The sequence below is a fragment of the Tyto alba genome, unplaced genomic scaffold, assembly GCF_018691265.1.
Source record: "Tyto alba isolate M040663 unplaced genomic scaffold, T.alba_DEE_v4.0 Super-Scaffold_26, whole genome shotgun sequence".
In the NCBI taxonomy this organism is placed as follows: domain Eukaryota; kingdom Metazoa; phylum Chordata; class Aves; order Strigiformes; family Tytonidae; genus Tyto; species Tyto alba.
In genome coordinates, this window is record NW_024881300.1 from 11,611,780 (window position 1) to 11,635,805 (window position 24,026).

The 24,026-nt window shown below is 36.9% G+C and overlaps 1 pseudogene; it reads right to left on the minus strand.

Moving 5' to 3' along the window:
- The window catches only part of LOC104356956, a 62,889-nt pseudogene that overhangs the window by 7,075 nt on the left and 31,788 nt on the right, over window positions 1-24,026 (minus strand).

The window sequence follows — 24,026 nt, forward strand, 5'->3', positions numbered from 1 at the left end:
TCACAGTAGTACATAATTCATTCAGAGGAATTTTGTCCTGCATCTATCTTGGACAGAATTATGGGGTTCTTCAAATGGTTGAGAATCTGATATATCACCTCTACACTGACAGCTCAAACCAATTTAGCTGACACATTCAGTGGTATGTATAAAATGTTATTTTGAGAGTCTGACATCATTAGAACAGCTACAGGCACCTTGCTTGGCAGAGTCTGAACTATACAGAATCGGCCACTCGTGACCACAGCTAATTAGGACACCAGGGTAGGTATTCATCCTGTTCTGTATAGCAGACTATACTTCACTGTAACTGGCAATAAATTCCTTTGAAATCCAATGGGATACCATGGTTGTGTGGTCAGTATCTTAAGCAAAGGATCTGATCTGTAAGTGTCCATAAAACAAATTCCAAAGTTTTTGTGCTTAGCATGTTTTTGGTTCAAATTCCTACTCTTAAGATAATGTTTCTCTGGGCTAACTATTCACTGGCACTGATTTACCTTTACGCTATTACTGCCCGGAATGCCGTGCTCACCTGTAGGGTGATGTGTTCATCCTTATTTCGAGACAACATGCTCATGATGACACTATCAGGCTGCCAGGTCCTAATCACGGCCTCAAACAGCGTCCTGCGAGCTGGCACACTGATGGGAAGCTGATAGCGAATGTGACTTCCTGGCCCAAATGTGTATTATTTGGCAACTAAAAAGACAGGATAAAGACACTTTAACCATTTTGTAGGGAGAGGGAAATATTATTGTTTCCATTATTTTTGTAAGTGTTGAAAGTAGAAGAAAAAATTGTAATGCACAGCACAGATCCATGAGACTTGTCTGTCGGGACATGTCCCTTCATCTATTTCCATAACTTCCCCAGTCACACTCTCACTTCATTTTCCTCCATTAAGAGGTGATCTCCCTCCTGACCTGATCCTGCTAATGCTTCTCCTTACAATGCTCACACAGTAAGACAGCAGGAAAACAGAAGCTCTGACCAACACAGGAGACTGCAGACAAAGTGTTCAGTACCACAACCAATTTTCACAACCTGCTATTTTATAGCTTTCTTGTTGCTGCAAATTTTGGCTCCATGAGGGCTAAAGAAAAGATCCTGCTATACCAAAAGCACTGATCCTTAAGTCAACAGAGCCTTCTCCAGACACCAACAGAGCAGCAATTTCCAATTCCTGTTGTGTAGTTCTAATTCTGCACAGCAAGTGGTACTGGCACACTCACATTTAAGTTTTAGATCACTAGATATTTCTCAAAGTGTAAACAGATGCAAATTCAAAAAACTGTGATGAGAACAAGTGACTTCATTCACAATTCTTTTGTCATGCAGTGTTCATTACACAGTTATTGCACAAACACCCTCAGGACTAAAGAAATTATCTAAGAAAGTAATTTCTCAAAGGGAATTAGAAAACAAATTGTTAAAAATCACAGGCAACTACACTGAAAGATGGCTTTACACAATGTAAACATCAGAAACCATCTCAGCAATTATTACCTGCAAACATATTAAGTTTTCTGTATTGTAAAATTTACCAGCCTATCAATAACATAACAGAAATACAGACTTCACCTTTATCACATCAATAGCCATAGTAACCTGGCAAACAGCGACAAGCAAACGAGCCCCAGTCTCCAAGACACCTCCCATGAATACCACAAGAAGACGACCCCATGGTCTCACAGCTCCCATCTCTAAGTGTGCAGCCAGGGAAGCTATTCAGGGGCTCTGCAGGAGACCAAAGGTCATATGCCGTCAAGAGAAAATTGTATGACACCGAAATATTATTTAAGAAACACTTACACTTCATTTTTAAACAGAAATAGCCATACCACATAACAATCTGTTCTTCATCTGCATTGCTTAAGATGCTAAGTTTGCATTTTAACATTCAGATTTATCAACTTATTTTGCCTTTGAATAAACTCAACTGACTATGAAAGCAAAAAACCACTAATACTTCCTAACAAAACAGACAGCTGGCACAAATATACCATTATACAATTGCCATTCAGAAGTTCCCTGAATGTGCAAAGAAGCTTGGAAGACAGCTGCATGAAGTAGGGGACAAACAAAGGCACAGTTTCTAGCTCACAAATACATCTGTCTGTAATTGAGAAGTAACTTTTCAAGGTAGTTATTCTAATTATGACAGAAAAATCCAGAATTTTCTTGTATTTTACACTGACATATACAGGCACTGAATAGATTAATGGAAGCAAAAGTTTCAGGTATAATACAAATCTCCCAAAAATTCAATACAGAAGTTTACTCCTTTGCTAAAGTAAAGATGTTACGCTTCTCCTACGTGAGTATCCAAGATTAAATTGTGCAAGCAACCAGAAAAGTGTTTGTGCAGCAACTATGGGTAAGAGTATGGTAACGATTCTTTTACACCACCCAGCTGTAGAACATGGTTCACATTCAAATACCTTTTAAAATTATATAAATAATAAAAACAGATGTCAATTTACCTTCAAACATATGCATTATACAAGGCAGATAAATAGACAACTATACTGCATTTCCAAATAACAGAGGCTTTATAAAATAATAAAAGATTGCTACTATTTCTTTTTTCTTTCTCTGAAATACAGTCAGTCAGTGAGCAGAAGCTGGCCCTTTAAATAAAGGGCAATTTATTTTTTAAACATGACAGTGAAGTCTATTGGGAGTTTAACTGTGGGACACTATTCCAATTCAGGTATGTTTGTGTACAAGCCATGAACAGGTGAAATATTTTAGACATCATGTTCTCCTTCAAGTGTTTCTGTGTATGCACATTAATCCTATACTGTGGGAATACTACAAAGATTGTTTTGTGCATGATACAGGCCAAAAACCTAAAATTTGGGTCAATGTGGTCTAAAAGGTACAGGCTCTGCAACGTCTCCCAGTCATCTCTCTGAGCCAGAGAATTCCACGTATTTTAGTCCTCACAGCTTTTTTTCCCCCCCGAGTTACCAACTCCATTTTTTTTTTCATTTGTTCTTACATTTTTCTCTTTTTCATGTGCTCTTTTCATGACCAGGAGAGCTTCTGACAAGGCTTAATCCCAATGCTAATGAGCACACTTGCTGGGACTATCTATTCCACAGCTCAAGTATCTTTATTAGTACAAAGGTTTCCCTAAAATATAACCTGAATATTCCTCACTGTAACTTAAAGCCCTGTACAGAAGAGATTGTCTAAATCCTCTTTGTAGCATTCTTTTATATATGCTGAGACTTATCATATGTCTCCTCAGTTTTCCTTTATTTCAGTTAAGTGACCTGAATTCCTTCATTCTTGATAGGTCTTATTCTCAAGGCAAGCTGATTACAGTCACTGCTCTTCTCTGGACTGTACCCCGTTGGTACACTGCGGTGTGCACACGGGACCCAGGACTCCAGCTGAGGCCCAACAGTGCTAATCAGAGTGGAAGGATTATTCTCCACATCTTAGAGACATGCACATCTTAAGGTATTTCTGTTCAGTGCTTGCCTTTTTCACATTAAGGTGCCATTGCTGATGCACTTTCCAAATACCATCTGTACCTTTTACTGATACTTAGCAGTTGTTCCCTTCTCTCTAGTTGTGAGGCTGGTTACTTCTGCTTACATGCAGTACTTGGCCCTTTGTCGTAGTGGAAAAATACAGTGCACTCCCCGGTATTATCATCTTCAGTTTGCAGAGATCATTTTTAGTTCCAAGCCCTCCAACGTACTGGTCATTTCTCCCAGCTCGGTGTCATCAATAAGGGCAATAAGCATCAGTCCAAAGGATTGAATTATACTGAATCCAAGCCCCTGGAGAATGCAGCTGAACACATTCTTCTGCTTTGAATGTAGTAACTGCTTTTTGAATAAGATTTTCCAACTTCTTAATTTTTAACTGAAGCTAAGGGCTGACCCAACAATAGAAGCAATTTAACCCACCAGAGTCATTACTGCACCTTGGCTATGTTACTTTGCTGGAAAACAAACACAGGTGGATTGGATTTTATGTCTCATTAGGAGACTGCAGCCCAAAGTCAGGCACACCAGCACCAGCCTACTTCAATCAGCAGTTTATAGAAGTACACCAGGCTGTGAGCTGGACAGCTGAGGTGTGGATACAGCTGCACTTCCTCTGACTCTGCTAGAAAGGCAGTAACCTTGGATCAACCAGACCCTGTGTTAGCCTGCCTTAGTACGTTTGCCAAAGGTTGTCAGTAGGAGCCCTCAGACATACACCAATCCGATAGTAAGACTGGTTGAGGATCCAGAGTTATTGCCATTAGAAAGTCAACTGGCCTAATTTCATGAGGTTTTCAAGAACAGGCTTACAGTGACTTGCTAATCACCAAGTGAGAGAAATCCTGTGGGTAAGGGATGGTACACAGTACCCACAAAAGCTCCTGTATTAGCCACATAGTGTTCTGGGGTAGGCATTTACTATTGCGACACTACTAAAAGGAAGCCTGGTTCCTTAAAATGTGTTTAGTGCTTTAAGGTCCAGACTCGGCCCAAAAGGTCCTAGAGAAAATACTTTTATGCTCCTAGCCATAAATAACTTGGCTTCAGTTTGATAGGTAAAAATGTTCAAAGGCCTTAGAATAAACTGTCTTTCAGTGAATCTCCAGAAATATACCTTGCTCTTCGCGAAACAGATCCAAAGACTTCACAATTTGTACGACCTTCAGTGGACAGACATTTGGCTACTCCTTCCATCTCTGAAACAACAGCTGCACTGCAGTGATCCAAGGTGAATCGAACATCCTACACCAAACACAGAATTGATGAATTAAGAATTTCTGTATAATTTAACAAACAAGTTACATAAAAATTTCATATTCTTTTCGCATACCACCAAACAAAAAGGGTTGTTTTTTTTTTTCCCTGTTCTGTTTTCCATCTTGCAATAACCAGTAAAGCCAGAATTGAACCATTTAACAAAAGCAGGCACTTAGAAGCATAAATTAAATGCAGAGTTAAGTAGTTTACTTTCATAAAAGTTTTAACTGCATTTGCAAATAAATAATTATATGATTTCTGTGCATAAGTAACTGATTTCAATGTCCAAATGTGGACACTGGATGTGCAAATTACATCTAAGCCTTTATGTACATTCCACATGTGCTGTAGAGCTTAAAAAAAAAGGAAAAAAGGTTCCTCTGATCCCAGAATATGGATTACAACATAGGTAGATTTGGAATTGACAATGTTGTCTTTCCAAAATTTGTATTATTCATCAAATCTACAAGAGCAGTTAGAGTAATACACATAATTACCCAGTCCATTTTTTCTACCCTCCTGTTTCTGTACAGGGAAGTGCTATTGGAAATATAAATATCCTCATGTGGGAAAAAAAAAAAAAAAAAAAAAAAATCAAAAAAGCTGACCTGACCATTGGTTCTGATTTCTAGTAGATGCCATTTTTTGTCTGCTACATTCAGGTGACTCGGAAACTGCAGCATCACAAAACCTGAGCCATGGCTCATCTTCAGCACAGGAATACCACTGGAGAGTTCTAATACAACATGAACAAGTAATTAAATTCAGCTATGAGAATCTTTCCAGTTTGGATATGTTAGCAGTTAGTGAATGTACTGATTTAACAGTTTATTATTTTGCTAGTCACATAAAGTGAGTTCCACTACAGAAATAACTAGAATTATATTCTATGACTTCTATTATGCAGAAATACTCATTCAGTGTAGTATTCATTTTTATACTTTAGATTGTGCCACTTCTCTGTCAAAACACTGAAACAAATACCTGATCAGCAGTCTGCAATTTTATAATGCTCCAAAACAATTAACACATGCACGTTTTACTCCCTCCCATCTTCTACTCAAATTTACAACAGCAAAACAAAGAAAGAAAAAAAAAATTATTAACACTACTCAACAACTTTACCTTTCAATTAATTAGGAAAATATAAAATGCCAACCATACTCTGCAACTTGTATATTAATTCACAAAAAATAAGCAGTAGTAATCTTTCAAATGTGTCAACATAAAGCAATGAGTTCTACTCATGTATAAATTTTCCTACAGTGGCATGCTGGGGCTGGATTCATCTATCAAATCATTGCCTGTTTAAAAAAAGGTGCAAAAATGACCCAAGACTGAAAGCAGTTTAAGCAGATTTCTTCATTCACCAAACTAGATAAGAATCACATGCGACTAAGACTGCATTAATCATGTAATACCTATCTTCCAAGTACCTAAATTCTTTTATAGCACTACAGTTTTCCTAGGGGGATTATTTTTTATATATATCAATCTGTCTATTTCGCTTTCCCCTAGATTTCTACAACTGTGTGATGGACCTAAAGCCATTTGTGCAGGCTACAAAAATAGATATCAAAGAAGAAAGACCTATTAGGAAATGTTTCAAAATATTTTCAAACCAGAAAATAAATAATCTCTTAAAATGGAAAGACAGAATTCATACTCTAACTACTACACTGTTCACAGGCAACCCGCTCCCACAAGACATTTAATTTTTTCACACACTTTTGCAGAAGTACCTATTGCAATGAAGTTTTCTGTACTCCCAGGTTCTGGATTTGATAAAGGACCTCTATATAGTAAAATTCTATCTGGAACCACAGTAATAAACTCTAGAGAGAGTAAGCTTTCAAAACAAGGCCTAATGGGACGAAATCATGTATAACCATTTCCATGGAAACTGTGCTTAGTCCATGGAACGAAGCAGGACAAAGACATCTAAACAAGCACACAGAAAAAATATTCAAACTTCCCCAAATGTTCAACTTTTTTTTTGGTTTTACATGTAACAAATGTAGCACTTAAAAATAAATAGCACAGTAAAAAAAAATAGCAGTGAAACAATAAAGATTTTAGGAGAGTCTCAAGGGTGCTTGGAAATTATTAAACCACTTTAAAAGTACAAAGTATATTTATCCATTCAACTAGCTCCATCAAAAAAAAAAAAGAAGTATTTTTGAGGCCATGTTTTTCAGAACAAACTGAATTATTTCCCTAAATAAGTAAATCGAGAACACCAAACATCAATTGGTAAATTTATTACAGAGAAAACTCAGGGAGGCTAATTCCTGGCTAGAATAAACCAGTATTTCACTGAAGGAACAGTGGTCCATGCCACGTGATGCTATAATAAAGTAAGTTTCCTATGTAATGTTTTCTAAGCTCTTCATTACCCATTGTTTACACTACAATTTCACTCCTCCTACATGCCTGTTGCTACCACCAATATTCACCTTTACTATTCCTCTTCTGGAAACAAAAATGAAAGAGAACACACTTCCCATTCCTTCATACTGAATTAGGTGCTCTTAAAAAATGATACGTGTTAATTACACCACTGTTTTTTTCCCAGAGTTTTCATTCTTACTCACACACTATTACCACCACTTTCAGCAGCACAGCATCATTATTGGGCCGTTAGTAAGGACCCTGTTGTCATTAGGTTTACACTAACTACAGTTTCCTCGTGAGGTTTTTTGTCTCTCCTTCAGTCGTAAGTACATTTATTTTTTTAGACCTCTATCTTGTAAGCTCCACTCAACACTTTAAAAACAGAAGAAAAATGTAAGAGAATCTACAAGTTTCCTCACCTGTAACCATTCCAAGTGTTAACACACATCCCATCACTGGACAAGGGCTTCGAGGGTAGGAGGAACAAGGCTGATGAAGGCAGTCCCTAGCAGCACAGGTGCAGGCTGTACCGGTGGTGGCCGTTACCGAGACAGTGACACGCTCCCAGCATCCAGCACTGGTGGGATGTCACCCACGGCCAGGTGGTTTGTACAACAGTTTGCACTCCTACATTCATCTACGTCGATCTGTGAAATGTTCAACTGTAAAGCTGACTGGATCTAAGAGAAAATACAGTTTATCACATCACTGTGTCATCCTAATGGATGCTTTTACTTAATCCTTAATTTCTGAAAAATCTAAGTCATCACTGCCTTAATGGAATGCTTTAGTTTCTTGAGTATTAATAAGTAACATCCCTGACTATACAGGCAAGCAAAATAATTTGACAAATACAGAAAAATTTGGAAAAAGTTACAAAAATTTACAGTAGTAGCAGTTCCCAAAAACTTATTGACACAACTGACTGTGCACATTAAATCTGTACTGGCCTACTCACATTATTTCCAAGGACCAAAGCTCTGAGAACAGTGATGCTCCACCTTCCAAGCTGTGTCATCTGCCTCACACTTCTCTGCACCCTGACAGCAACAGACATGTTTTAGCTGAAGCCAGGATAAAAATTCTCCCTTATGAGTTATACCCAGATACTATTTTCTCTCACACATAAGGATACACACAAAAAAATGCAGGGCTGAGCTGCATAACGTCCACAGAAAGTGGCCTGACAACACAACTCAGTAGCAATTAGGATTCAGTCTACTGATTCGTGCCCCATAAATGCCCATTTAATGTCCAACTGTCTGAAACAAAATACAGTCAACTCAGCATACTGGATACTGTATTCTATTCTACATTAATCTTTGCTAGTTCATTGTTTTTATCATTAATTGGGGTTGCACCTAAAAGTCCAAATACCCAAATAAAGAGAAGAGTCTCACTGTATATACAAGTCTTGTAATGTAGTAATAGCACCTCTGCAGTTTGCAACTTCTAATCCTAACAGAGCAAAGAAGAACTAGCAGAAAGCACAAAGAAGGGAAGCAAGCTGTCCACAGTAAGCCTAAGAACAGTAACAAGGCTGACATTATTTCAGATGTTTTGCACTTCAGCTAGCAGCCTATGCACTGGACTAAGTTATCATGAAGTTTATTGCCTGGCACAACAGGTTGCATCCTTCTACGTGTTTGGGGACTTTGCACAAGTGTCTATAAAGCTTCAGAATTTGATTTGTATTTGGTGATTCAAATACATTAAAATGACGGGTATTTAGTGCCCAAACCTGAATACAAGAGACCTCATACTCTCACAGTGGTATACACTGAGGTATACAAATGTAAAACAAACAACTTTAAATCAGACTTAGATTATCGCTATTTATACAATTAATATGTATTTTTTCAAGTGATAAAATGTATGATAAATATCTTAAAAATAAGCTTTGAAAAGGTCAAAACAAATGCATAAATACCAAAGCACTTTCTTTTTTCTACTTGTGCAGTCATCTCAATTCACCACTCTAAGAACTTTGACCTTTATAATCGTCAGTATATCCACAAATATCATAACGTATTGAAAAACATGCCCCCAGAGGCATAAAATATACTTTATAATGATATGATGTATCCTGTCAATGCAGCTTAGTGTCTGCTGCCCATATCAATCACCATTAGTGGAGAGTCTATAATGCACATTTAGACAGCTAGGTAATACTGTCATAGAAAAACATTGTGTATATAAACAACCTTGACTCCTTTACAGTATTAGGGTGGATTATTCTTCTGCTAAATAAAAACAGCTGTTGTAAAGCTATATCCCAAGGAGGTAATGCAAACATATTATTTATTTAGCAGTTCAATGAATAATTCCAGTGCTAATTACTTATTTCCTGTATTTATAGTTAAACACATGTACAAAAACTACTAGAGAAATTCTCCAGCTATGATTGGTCTTCTGTAAACTACTGGTGATTACTCACTAGAATTATTCATTAAATATTGAAAGGTGATATATAATTAATACAAACATATTTTTTTCATTAAGATATATGAAGCAATCCCCTCATTACCACTGACAAATTTACCTGCCATATATTATGGCACAGAATATTTGAAATTTATGCAATTTTCTATATTACTGTTGCAGTAATTCAATAAATATGCAAAAGAAGCAGTCATTATGCTTCATGAAGACTATCCGTCTCTGGAATTTCCTACTTGGTCACTCTGAAGAGTCTCAGAATCCACACAACTATTTAAGATACAGTAAGATGTAGGCAGGTGGTCAGTTAAAATACTCCTATTTGGTTCACAGAATCAGGCAGATCCCACCATATTCACACAAATGGAAAGTGCCGTTTTCTCTTCAGGAAAAATCCTCCGTAAGATGTACCACGTATTAAACCCAACCATGCCCCTATAGTCACAAATTACATGTCAGGAAGTGCTGCCTTGTCCAGGGCAAGTTACAAGCCGAGCAGTGGCACCTTGCCTTTGTGCAAGGCAGCAGCTTTAGTGTCTATTCAGCAGCTTCTGAAGGACTTCAGTAAAGCCAAAACCTGGAGAACTACAAAAGATAAAAGTGGGACCAAGACAGACTGTGTCGAGATAACTGAGGTAGAGAGCATGCAGGATCTGGTAAAAGAGTAAAACAGTTAGGGAACACCAGGAAGGGGGAGAAAACATCTTACATTCAGAAACTATTTTCCCCTTCTAACAGTAAAAAAAAAGTTGGGGGTGGGTGTCACTTTGTATTTAAAATTGTCCTTTGGTAAGTTAAATACAATCACAAAATTGGTTGTCCCCATCTCACTTATCTGTTGTAACTGTTATTCTAACCTGCATATTCCTTCTAGCAGGATTTTTCTATGGAGTGTGTCATCTCTGTGTTCAGTAGAATTTCCCGCTGGGTGGCATCAAGCCACTACTTTCAGTGTCTATAATTTGGGTATTTCCATCAGTATCTGGAACATCCAAAAACCTGTCATTTTCACGACATTCTCCCTACTGCAGTACCACTTTGGCTTCTAGGGATTCTTTTCATTTCATATTCAAAAGTCTCATAGATTACACAATGAAACACTGACTGGAGAAAACACAGGCAACTCTACCATGATGGGAATGAAGAACCGTATTTCTGTGGCTAAAAAGTGGTTATATTTATTGAACCAGAAGTTAGTACAACCATATAGTAATTTTATGTAGGGGACTAAGGAGAAGGGAGAACGCTTGAATGAGAACACTTGCTTGACAAGTGTTTTTTTCTTGAGTGAAGCAAAAAAGCCTCATTTGTAGATCTAGAAAACTCTTCCACTGAGGTTTGGGATGTATACATTGCAAACTCAGTATCTGGGTGAATTACATAGATGCATTATAAACCTAGAGAATATACCTCATTTTTAAACGCTGCCATCTCAGCATGCAGTTTCTCAGGTCTGTAGTATGCCAAGACACCACAGACTGCAAATCTTACATCTGTCTGTTTTCCATCAATGTTCGTCACGCTGAAGACAATGATATCACTAAGCTTAACAGGTAACATTTTTGCTAGCAATTCTTTGAACTTGCCATGTCTCATATTGCTGTGTTCATCTCTCCTTATGAACTCCTCTGCGGTGACATCTGAGTTTGGGATTCAAAAATAGATAAACATGAAATACTGGGAGTCCACAGGTTAATTTCTCAATTTATTTCTTATTTAACAACATGGTAACGTACCAGAAAGTGCCCTACAGCGATAAGTAAATCAAATATTGATATAATACCTACATCACACAATCATTCAATTATAGAAGCAGCTGATCTAAATTCTCTCTGGCAAATAAAACTAACCTGACAGATGCACAGCAGCTGAGTTTTGTATGGCTTGATTTTCCAGCTCTTTGACATGGACTTGTACTGTAGATATAATATCAGGACAAACTCCATCTGCAACTCTAACTTTTAAACTGTATATTCCTTGAGGAGTGCTATCCACCATCATCAAAGAACCAGTCCTCTGATTTAATCTGAAATACCTAGACATACACCTTCAATTAGGAAACCTTAATAAATCAAAATTGAGCACTAACTTTATTCGTTAACATAATTCAGAAGGCCTTAAATGTTATTATGAAGGTTACAGGATCAAAACTTACGGGAATTCGTAAACCACCTTAGAAAAGCACCAGAAACCCCTTAGTTCAGAAACTATAATCTGCAGATCTTATGTTTCTGCCACTCCCAAATCCTCAGACTTTCCCAGACTTGAACAAAAGCAGTGTGTACTTGAATCACAGGGTTCAACATAGTCATCATGCACAGGTCTATAACATAAGTAATAGAAAGTGACAAAACCACACAAAGTTATTCCAGATTCTCATTTATCCACCTGGAAAAGGATAAGGTCTGTATGAAACCTCTGGTTTCATCTTAATTTATCACCTCAAAGGGACAGTAATCAGTAATTACAGAAATATTCCATGACCACTGTTATGGAACAGTAACCTCTTAATATGGAAACAACTCCAGGGGCTGCTAACAGACAGAAAGTCAGTCTTTAATTTTGGGCTACATAAAGCTTTTAAACACTTATTCACAGCAAAGACAAAAATTCACATTCATTCTCACATCCATTTTCTGTATTTCAAACAGCACACAATTATGCTATATGCCTTCTCACTTTATGATATGAACAAATAATGTGTAAGTAGGAATTAAGGATCAAATTCAACATTTCAATTAACAGAAAAAACTCCACTAATCTGAGTCATGGCTTTCGCATGCAATTGTAAATTTAGCCATCAAAGGAGATCACCAAATTCCCTTCCAATTTTGATGAAATTATTCCATTCTGCCCTTTTAAATTTGGTATTTGTATTCCATCAGCTCTACCATATGAGAGCAAGTATTAAAAACTCTGCCTATTTTTAAATTGTATCTTACAGAATGCACATTTTTAAATAAATCAATGATGACATCTGACTAAAAATCAACATCATAGTGTGATCCTGCATTCTCTTGGAAAAAATATTTCATGCATTAACTTCTTAATACTTAGTTACCCAAGTTAAAAAGAAAAAGAGCATTCAAGAAGGTACATTCCTTAATACACTCAATAATCCTGGCTTTATGCATATCCTGAACACAGAGAAATACATGGTGAGTAAAATAATTAGAGAAGCATAAATATTACTCATTTTGACACAAATACAATCCTCACTTGAGCAGTTTTCCTTCGGAGAGAAATATTTTATTGTCCCAGTAGTCTTGATCTTGTGCAAACACTTCCTCAAGCACTATTGTTGACCATTTTCCTGTTGAGATAAATTATAATAAATCTGCATTTAATTTTTGCTTTTTCAGTGCACTTTACATTCCGCTGCATTCATTACTGCAGTTATTATTTTCAGATTCCTGCTCGATTTGGTGATGGTTATGATCCAAGATTCTTAAAATAAAGCATAGCCTGTCATATGATTTATGCCATTTCTGGAAATGTGAGTACACTATAGATGTCACATGAAAGAAGAAAAGCTGAAAACAACACAAAACAACAACAGAATGATACATAAATACAACTCTCTATAAAATTCTGAGACAAAAAAAGAATTTAAAAATCACTGTATCAGGAGTTAATCCCCAAATGTTTCATTGCTATTCTATTATTTCAAAGTGGAATCCAGCAAAAGAGGGAGAGCATCTTGTGGGGTACAGCTGGGACAGAAGGACATGACTGAGAAAAGGAAATGTGCAAGAAGCCATCAACCTGTGCCAGTTCTTGCCCTTTTTTTCAGGTCCCTGTGGGTTGTCACAGAAGTGGGACATCTAAGATGCTGTTCTAAAATAGCAAAAGGAGCAACTCCAGGGAAGGAGACCTTTGAATTCCACAGCCAAGATACAGTAATATAGGAAATTTTTAAGGTTCAAATCTGGAGCCAGTACACCCTAGAAACTTCATTCTCTCATTTCTACAATAGGATCTGGTCACACCATTTTCTAATTTAGGCATACTGAAATCCACAGAAGTAACTCATTGAAAAAATACCTTCTGCAGATTAATCTTCCATAATATTTATCAGAAATTCTACCATTGCAAAGGATAACTGACACACAGACAAGGCCATCTGGAATGGAATATTTGGGGAAAAAACACAGTAATAGAAACTCAAGACAAATTTCAGAAAATATTACTAAACTGTTCATCCTTTGCTAAACCACTGATGAGAAAATTTAAAGCATCCACCTAATGGATGCATTTGCTCCACTCTCTCCCACTACACTGAACCTCGTACTACTGTGGCTGCTATCATGGACCAGCTCTCCTGCTAGTATTTGTTGAACTAGTCACTGTGCACCACTCAAGACACTCAGAACAGCATCCCTTTTTTTTTTTTTTTTCTCCCCAGTTCAAAGACTACATCTTCTAGGAAGCAATGACTTGGTCGCACCCCAAAGATTATTATTTTTCCTGAAAAAGCACTAACCCAGCTTTCTCTTGGATACTGTCTTGCCAGCACAAAACCTCTGGGACTGGTCTACAATTTCTGGGTAGGGCTCATCTATGAACCTCCATCTCTCTAAGCGGTTTCACTTCTGCCATTGTCACCTCAGCATCAGATGCTTTGTCTCAGCGTCAGATACTTTCTGAATCATAAGTGCACATACGAAAACCTCTTCCTCTGTGTAGGTGAAAACTAGTGAATGGAAAACAAAATTTATTGATTTACAAAAATATTGTTTTTTCTGCAAGTGCAATATATGCTTATTTGCAGCTACCAGTTTTTTGGTAGATCATCTTTTACACACTAAGATCTGAGCTTTGCAAATATACTTTACTCCTTCCACCTGGTAGTTTAGAGAATTGGGGTTTTGGTATTGAAATATGCAAACCATACAAAAAGTAAAGAACTGCAAGAAATAAATTATGTGCAAAACTGTCATATATTTATCAATCTGATACAATATCCAGATAGCACTTACCTTTGTAACTGTACACATAGACTTCCTTATGGCCAGATTCATGGCAGTTGACATTTTCATCACCAATTGTTATAGTTAGAGTGTTTGTAGAGCTCATAGCTGGAATCCCACTATCTGTTATAACTACTGGCAGATGAAACGCCTTCTGCTTTTCTCTGTCAAAGGACCTCAAAGCAGTTACAGTTGCTGTGTTATTTCTGTTGTCAGTAAGAGAAAAATCCAAAGAATTCCGATAATCTGGTGGCAATGAAAATGTAAAGGGTGGCCCATTTCCCTCACTGTCCGGATCAAATGCATGAAGCAGTTTTGATGTATGGTTGATATGCACTATTTCAGGTTTCAACATATTTTCCCAAACTACAGGCATGTATGGTGCCTCAAACCTTGGTCCATTGTCATTAACATCAAGCAAATTAATTAAAACTGTAACACTTCCAGAGCAGGCAGGTGTCCCTTCATCTGAAGCTTGTACAATTAAACTGTATTTTTGAATGACTTCATGATCTAGTGTATTTGCCACAATCACATGACCATGTTGGTCACCTGCAAACTGTCCCATAGGATCCGAATCTGACTTTATAGAATACAGAGTGTTCCCATTCAAACCAGACTCCTTGTCCGTAGCTCTCACTGTGGTTACAGTAGTACCTTCAGGCGTATTTTCAAAAAAAGGGCTTGTCTGAATAAACTGAGAAAGGAAAACACGGCTGTGATCATTACAGTCAACTCCAATCAGGCACAATACTAGAAAAATCAAGATCTTCCACCATAATAGTAAGATTAAACTGTCTTTCACGTGCATTCTCAAAATCCAATTTTTTTTTCAGTCGAATAGTGGCACACTGCCATTCTTTGTCATTCTCAATATAAAACTTTTGCTCTGGGTCTCCCCCGATGATACTGAATATTAAGTCAGCATTTTCCTCCACATCTGCATCGGTAGCACACACTTACAGAACTTCGGAGCTGATGGCATAGTTTTCAGGAACTGTTGCCTGCCACATCTTTTTTGTGAATACAGGTACATGATCATTGATGTCTGCAATCCAAATCGTGGTGGTGCCAGTTCCTGTTAGCCCTCCTCCATCTCTTGCTTCAACAGTAAGAAAATACTTGTCAGTCCTTTCTCTGTCAAGCGTTCCCCTTGCTACATGGACTGTTCCAGTACGGGGATTGATATTAAACATGTAAGTACCAAACTCAGTTTTTACATTCTCTGTTATCCTGTAAGTCAGGACAGCATTAAGACCTACATTTGGATGATCATGATCAACTGCACCCGTTTCCATGACTAACGTGTCTGCAGGAGAATTTTCAAAGACACTCCCGTTGCAACCATCGGGCATGCATGTGAACATAGGTGCATTATCATTTATATCCCACACATTAATAACTACATCAGCAAATCCTGTAAGTCCTTCTCCACCTTCATCAGTAGCCAATACAATAAATCTCCATAGTGGTCTCTCTTCCCTGTCCAGCATCTTGTGTGAGTAAATGCTGCCCGTTTTATCATCTATTGTGAAAATATCAGCTGCACCATGCCCATGCAATGAGTATCTCAAATCTCCTTCATCCACATTACTATCAGGATCATCCACCATAACCTACAAAAGTTTTGAAAACAAAGACATAGAAGTTATAAAGTATGCAACTGCATTATATCCTATATGCTGCTACAGTCTAAAGGAGTCCAAGCAAAAGTATATGACATGCTACTAATATGTGCATGTCAGATGAATGGCAAATAAGAGGTGGCTGAGGGTCAATTCAGAGTAGATAAATACACTTTTCACCACAATAACAATGTAGATATTCTAATACTAAGATAATATTTTATCATATCTGTAGTGCTAATTTAACTATGCTATTCTGATAACTACTTTAAAATTTTAATGATTTGCTTTTTAGGATCACAGATGATCCATTCTGCTTATCCTACTTACTATCTTTGTAATTCTTTTTCCATAAAAGTCCATTTCTCTTCATCCACTGACAAAAAAAACTCAGTAAACTGAATTTCATTAATATATGTGTCCTGGATTATTATTAACGTAATTGTACCAGAGTAATCTATGCTCTTTCATTGACATATTATAATATCTGAAACTGCATACATTACCTGAAGGTACAAAGACTGGTAACCCATCCAGTTCCTCCATTATACTTCCATAATACTCATCGATAGCGAAAACTGGAGTCTCATCGTTTTTATTCATCGCATTGATGATGATAACTGAAGTATCTTCCCACTTCCCAACAGAGGCCAACAAGTCAATCTCAAATTTTTGTTTCTTCATAATCCAGGGTTTGGGCAATAAAAATGGCTCCTGCTTCTGGTTCTACATCAAGGACTCCTGTGTTTCCAGCCATGATCTGATAGCATAATTTAGCATTTGTTCTTGTCAAATACCAACAGTGTCAGAAAACATCTATTTCCTGAAGTACATTAAAACATGGGATGTTAAAATGAAGTACAAAATACGGAATAAATGATTTTGGTATTATAGTTTTGTGGTCTTTTAAAACATGCATCTATGTCAGGTTACTTATCAGCATTTTCAGTTCTGGTCTGTCCAATTATAAAATCTGTCTTTGCAATGAAGTACTAATTCTGCTTGTACTTATGATCTCTCAAATTCACTGAAGGATCAATGACTGGCCAGGGCTATGGGACAAATTCTTACTTGCTAGCAAGTAAGAATGAGTTATCACAAAATACTTCATACCGTAGAACCATTCTGCACTCATATTCACTTATGCATAGGCTTTACCAACAGGATCATCCTGTATCAAGCCAGAGGAGACAGTCCTAACAGAACTTCTTAAAATTTCAGATGCAGTACCAATTTGCCGGTGGTTTTAGATCAATTAAAGACTTAGCCTTTCTGCAAGCTCTACCTTCACATTACCATTCTTCTCTTCTTCCCTTCTTTCATAGCTACATCATTTACTTTATTAAGAGGACAGAAATTAAGTGCTGTATATCCATCACATCAGCTCCCCTGATCCAACACTATAGAGTAGATTTACATGTAGCCTAGGTAATAAACTGAAATTTCCTTGAGTAAGTAGATCCTTCTTCAGCACAACTTAGCTGCATTTGTCTCAACCTCCTTGAGTGGGTGAGGAATCAAATGGAGCCAGGACGTACTTGCATTTGACAGACGCACTGACAGAACAGTCCTTTGGAACTTGTGCAACAAAAAAAGTATGGTTTCACCATACCAAAGAGTCAAATTAGTAGTGCACCATGGCCAGAAGATGGAAGTCTGTACTGTTCCCTCTCTGATTTATGAGCACTGGTTATGTACTATTTTTACATGACTTATTGCTGAATTCCTGGCCGATTTGCAGATAAAGCAATATAGCTAATACTCATCATATGCATTTAGGAAATCCATCTTGAAATATGAGAACATGTACCAAAAAACCATAAAGAATAATACAACTATACTGTCCACAGAGAAAGCAATGAATCTTACTGAAATCAAGTCTGATTCATTCTAGCTAATCAAGACATTTTTATTAAAACCCATTTGTAAGAAAATTATATGATCTATAATAAATTTGTATTTGCTGGCACAGAAACTATTCCTCATCATCCCACATTAATGCGTTGCCTCCCGAAATAAGAGGTATTTGACTTATAGCCTCACAGATCCATTATGAACTAATGTTCATGCCCAATCAGTTCACACTTAGAGAAGTTTTAAAATCTAGAGACAAAAAGACATTTTCCTTTCTAACACCACTAAATATGTCTTGGTGTACTAAAATTAACTCATTAATATTTTACACAGCTATGGTGAATTCCAATACTTTACCTTCATCTTCATCATTAGCACTGACCATAATGATAGTTGAGCCCACATCCTGGTCTTCATCCACATTTACTTCATAGACACTCTGAGTGAAGACAGGCTTGTTATCATTCACATCGCTGATAAAAATACTCACACAGGCCGTGTCTAGAGACACAAGAAACAAGAGATTAAAATACTCAGCTGTGCCACTTCTGCCAGCTACAATTCCTTAAACTGTCTAGCTGCACATTAAATGAAGACGAATATGCAGACAATACAGAAACATACCCTTAGGGTTGTGGACAATATATATACCAACATTACTCAAAAGCACTTGGATATCAAATGAATGTCACATCCAATTTGTTTAAACAGATAATATGTGAATAACTGATGCCTAATATGGCAATTGTACAATTTTCAGTCATAACTTTTTGTCCTGAAGCCACAAAAGCCAAATTTTAAGTCTTTATTTAAGCACAGCCATCAATTGAGAATGGGATTTTCTGTTTTGAACTTTCCCACTCCATACTTCATAATTACTTTTGACTGAATACAGTACCATATGCACTACTTCAAGAAACACCTCCACTACCCAAAGATCTGCATCCTACAGATAATGGATGCATCTTTGCTAGGAAATACTCTCTAACTATGAAGCCCTAGTTTTATTTTAATTTCGGAATAAAAAACTTGCCCGATCATCATAGAAAATACCTCTGACACAACTGTTGCACAGGCAAAGAGTAAGGAGGAAAAAAATAAAATAAAATAAAATAAAACAACAAAACAACAACAAAAAAATAGACATTCTTTCACGAATACACTTGAAAAGAAGGAAATTAACATTTAACCTTGCATTTCCAAGCTTCTGTTTTCAGAGACCAGTAATCCAGGTAAAATCATGCTTCAACAGACAACTGCCTCTTACCAGAGTTTGGCTTCCCATGTTTTCCAGGTTGAGCTGATTCAGAGCCATCTACTAACTTGACTTCCAGAAGATAGGACCCCTTCTTCTCCCTATCAAACATTGAGGCAGTGTATATTGATCCTGTCTGTGAGTCCAAGTGAAAATGTGTGTAGTCTCTGCCACTGTCACATAACAGGGATTAAGTTATCTAAAGGATTAAAAAGGTGTTAATCTATGCTTTACTTTTGTTGGATAGTTCACAACTAGGTAAGTACTTAAACAAAGAACAGTCTTGCATTTAAGAACTCAATCAGGTACAAGAAAGCTGGTTAAAACTGTAAGCTTGAACAATCTAGTTTAAAGTCAATTAACTTCCTTGCATGTTGACTGCCAATCTGTAAATGGAAATAAATTTGTGTTGTCTTATCAGGGCCTGAGCTCACTAGTTCACATTTGCACAGTGCTTGTGCAACAGCACTCAGACTCAGCTAAAGATCCCAGATACTAATATAACAGCCCCAGGTAAACTGAATTTGAACTTGCTCATTATCTTGGGCCATCGTCTAGTCTCTGTTATATACATGCTTTCAGGCACTTGACTTCAGCTTGCACTCTTGTTCTCAGGATACACTTACATTCTACTTTTAAAAACTGTAATGAATACCTCCACTTTTGGTTTTAACTTGACATACTTTGTAAGGATTCAGTTTTCCATACCCCCAGCGATTTACAACTCACAGAAGCTTTTAACACATTTTTTCTTCCATTAATTTATCCAATCGCATTTTAGGTCTATATAGATCTTTCCAAAGCAGAGCATTCTATAGCAAGTTTTTCACCTGAACTACAGGTTGTATAAATATTTCTTGTTTTCTGTCTCATGCCTACTAGTTTCAGTTGCATTTTTCACATGACAATACAGAGAAAAATGTAACTACTTTATTTCATCTTGTGTTTTGCTATCAGTCATCCCTTTTCTAAGTTGAAGACTTCTAGTCCGTTTAGCCATTGTTCATACAGAAGTTATTCCATACCTTTCATCACAGAAGATGTTGGTCCTCACTTGCTTATGTCACCATTATGACCAAGGTCAAGGTCAGTGGCAGAGACTTGAACAACAAATGTACCTACACCAGCTCCCTCTGTTACCGAGGCTTCATAAATAGATGATGTGAAGAATGGGACATTGTCATTGACATCTAAAACATAAAAAAGAGAACATAAAGAGAAAACTATAAAACTTTAAAGAAAAAGGGAAAAAAAATAGTACTATGATTATACTATAACATCACCAGACAGCTTACACACCTGTTACATTAATAAAGACCATAGCAAATGCTGCCAGAGGAATGGCAGCAACGTTCTGTGCTCAAACCCTCAGCAGAAAGCTCTTTGTTGTTTCATAATCTAGTGGCTCAGCCACCAGGATTGAAGCAGAACCATCATATCTGTTTGGAGTCAGGTAGAAACGAACTGGCATGTTGGTCTCTGGAACAAGTCCCTCTTTTAGGTTATAAGTCACACGGGGATCACCAAGATGAGAATTTGCTTTGATCACCTGCACAGTTCAAAAAGTTTAAGCGTAATCAACACTTTTTTAAGTACAGGAACATGTTTAAAAGCTTTTGTGTATTGACTCTGACAGATCTTCAGCTCTCAGCTGAAAACACTAGGACAAGTATCTCCTGATACTAGATCTTAACCCTGCCTAATACATCTCCAGGCTGCAAACAGCTGCCAGTCATTAGATGTTTGGTTACTCATGCTTTTATCCTAAAAATATGTATTTTGGAGTTACTTCATAAAGCTCTTCCAATTACTCATTACAAGCAAGCAAACTGAACAAATCTAAGTACTTTTAAGCCCAATAATTACCTCAGGTAACACAGCAGCATTCAAAAAACTGGATCACCTATAGTGTTGTCCAAATGGGAAGGAAATTAAATAGTGGTTACACATATATAAATTAAAGCCAAAATGCAGGTTACCATTAGCGTTTTTGAAAGAAAACTGATAGCAGATCATTGGTCCCTACCTACACAAAATTGTTAAAAGCTCACTATATTTAAGCAAATAAGCAAAGTTCGGTTACTCTATAGCCTTAGAGCTATATATAGACAAACAAGTCTGTCACAACCTTACCAAAGTTGATGCATCTCGTGTAGTATTCTCTGGAATAACAACTTCATAGCTGTTTCCTTCCCACTGTGGAGTTTGTTTTTTTGCACTGGTAATAGTTACTGCAAGTTCAACTTTACTGCTCCTATTACCTCTATCTGTAGTGATAATCTCTCAAATTATAGATGACCTCTGAACAGTAAAAAAGGTTTCATTACGGAGGGTTTTGATCAGGGCTCCAATGAGCTGAATTTTTTTTCCCCAAATAAATGAAAACATAACATTAAAGGCACACTTAAGTAAGCCTGCCCTTAAGGAAAACATCCACAACTGCAGAATACTGAGCTCAGAATATGAAGTAGGTACAATGTTGCTGAAAATTCTGCTACTTGCTTTATTTAAGATTGTTGGAAAATGTTGCTATTTGTCTCAATAAACTGTAGCAAATTTCACACAGATTTTAAAGCAAAACAACAACAAAAAAAAACATTTTGTGAAGCCCCTGTGTTCTTAAGCTTACCTATCAACAGTTGTTATTAGGTCTGTAGGGTTCTTAGATTTGACAAAGAAAATATATTAAAAGTATATACCTTCAAAGTTTTGTGTGTCGGTTTCCTAGAAGTTAAATTTCAGTATTAAAAATATCTATTATGTATTTAAAGATTGACATCTACAACAATAGTTTCGCTTCAACACGAATTAGTTTACAACTCGGAAAATACCAAACTGTTTATGTAGATATCTAGAAATGGCTGAAACTGGTAAACTTTAGATAACTACATGCAACTACTTTGTTCATTATGCCTTCACCTTCCTGAGGGATAACTATGCTTAGTCCACCATGACTAACATGTATTGAGCTGGGCATCTGTATCAGAAGTAAAAAGTTAAATTCCCCAATCTTTCACATTCAGGTTTGTGTCTTAACTCATTGCCGGTTAACATGGTGAAGTTCTACACCTGGGTTCTCTTTCCCTGCTTACGGTCTCAGCCCTCCAGTCCTTGGGTATTAGTATGACAGAGCTGCTGAAGTGGGAAGAAGTTCTTAAAGGCAGTGCTGTCAGATGCTACCTTCCAGCTGAAAGCAGGGCTTGCTTATATGCAATTCACAATCAATGAACTCACCAGCTAAAAGCCTTGGACGTCACGTTTCATTTAAACATGATGTATTGATCTTTTAATGTGAAGGGGTAACATGGAGGTAAGGAAAAACTTGTGACCTCAGTCCCTCCTATGATATATTGAGATAGCCAGCTTAAAAAGGAAAGCAAGGGCCATACCTGAGATATGGGTTGGTTCACAAACACCCAGCCTGTAGTAGGATTGGTTTGTAAATAATTTGGCTCTTCACTTTCTAACAAATATGTAATGGCAGCATTTGAGCTGTAGTCATCATCACGGGCTGCAACACGAAGGAAGCTGGTCCCAACTCTTGTGTCTTCTCTCAGGAAATCTAAAGGAAAGGATATTTCAAACTGATAATTAATTCACTAAAGTACTATGAACAACTTATTAAGAAATGAAGAAATACTAAAATAATAAAGTTTGGTAGCTGCAAGTGTATCTTCCTTGGAACATTGGCCATAAAAGTCGAACTGAATATGCTAAAGAGCTGCTATTACTCCAGAGCTATGGATCACAACTGAACCTTGTATTATCACATTCTGGATATTCTTATTTCTAGAATTCTGATTTCTCAAAAGATACTACTTTTTTTTTTGTCTTGTATTTTTACTAAGGGACTAATTGCTCTGTATGAAATATACATAAATGGTATTTTAATTTATTGTATAAAACTAGAAGAAGACAACCACATTGTCAGAAACTACTTTCTAGAATTTGCGTAATATAACTAACTGAGAATTATCAATCTCCATTTTCTTACAAATATTATACACGCCTCTGGGTGATTATCCATAAACAGGAAGGGTTTTTTTAAGAACCAAGAAGGAAAGACAAAACAACAAATGATTAAATTCAAATGGGAAAAGTATATAATCAAAAGTTATAACAATCTATTAATCAGAAAACAAAGGATACGGTTCATGCTCAGCACTGTACACTCACATGCTTATTACAACTTCCACATCTCTGTGTGGTAAGTACCACAGGCACTTGGTATACTTAGATACGGAAAGATACTGACATGCTATTGTTTCAATGAATTTCCCAATAACAACACTCAGTCAAGACTGTACATGTGTGTAATTGCACATTACACAGAATAAAAATTCTGCAATTAATTGAGGTAAGCACATCTCTGGCTGCAATGACCTATTTGGTCACAAGATCTACTGCCAGGGAAGAGAAAACCCAAAAATCTTAGACATCAAGTAAGCTCACACTCAAGGCACCGAAACTTTATCCAATGAGTCAATTATATTCATAGCAGGTGTTTTCAAATCTGGGATCATTGTCATTTTGGTCCAGGATAATATTTATCTGACATATTCCAATGAGTAGTTCCGCTGACTGATCTGTTGCTGTGACAGTGATAGGATATTCCCTCTGTCTTTCTTGATCAAATACCTGAACAGTTGACGGAACTGCTGAAAACAAATTAAATACCAGAGAGTTAAAATACTATGCATATGACAAAACTCTATATTTAGGT